Source organism: Schistocerca nitens, chromosome 3 (assembly GCF_023898315.1).
Source record: "Schistocerca nitens isolate TAMUIC-IGC-003100 chromosome 3, iqSchNite1.1, whole genome shotgun sequence".
Lineage (NCBI taxonomy): Eukaryota > Metazoa > Arthropoda > Insecta > Orthoptera > Acrididae > Schistocerca > Schistocerca nitens.
Window position 1 is genome coordinate 154,816,799 of NC_064616.1, and position 681 is coordinate 154,817,479.

A 681-nucleotide genomic window follows, 5' to 3' on the forward strand; every position below is an offset into this window, starting at 1 on the left:
TATCAAGTTCTAATCCCAGGAATTTAAGACTGTCAACCTCTTCTATCTGCTCTTCTTCATACTTTATGCATATGCTGGGTGGAAACCTCTTACAGGTTCTGAATTGCATGTAGTGAGTCTTTTCAAAGTTTAATGTCAATGAGTTGGCTTTAAACCATTTATTAATATCCATGAAAATATCATTATCAGATCTTTCTAGAACTACACTTGACATACTATTTATTGCAATACTTGTGTCATCTGCAAACAAAACGAACTCTGCTTCTGGCAGTGTAACTGATGAGAGATCATTAATGTACACAATAAAAAGCAATGGCCCTAAGATGGATCCTTGTGGGACACCACATGTAATTTCTTCCCATTCTGATGATGACTGATGACTTAATTCACTAGTCCCTTGTACTGACACCCTTTGTTTCCTGTTAGCTAGGTATGACTTGAACCATTTTGCAGCACTGCCCGTGACACCATAGAATTCTAATTTATTTAAAAGGATGTTGTGGTTCACACAATCAAATGCCTTTGACAAATCACAGAAAATACCTGCTGCTTGTAATTTGTTATTTAATGAATTAAGTACATTTTCACTGTAGGTGTAAATAGCCTTCTTGATATCAGAACCCTTCAGATATCCAAACTGTGTTCTTGATAATATGTTGTTTGTGGTCAGATGGTTGAGAA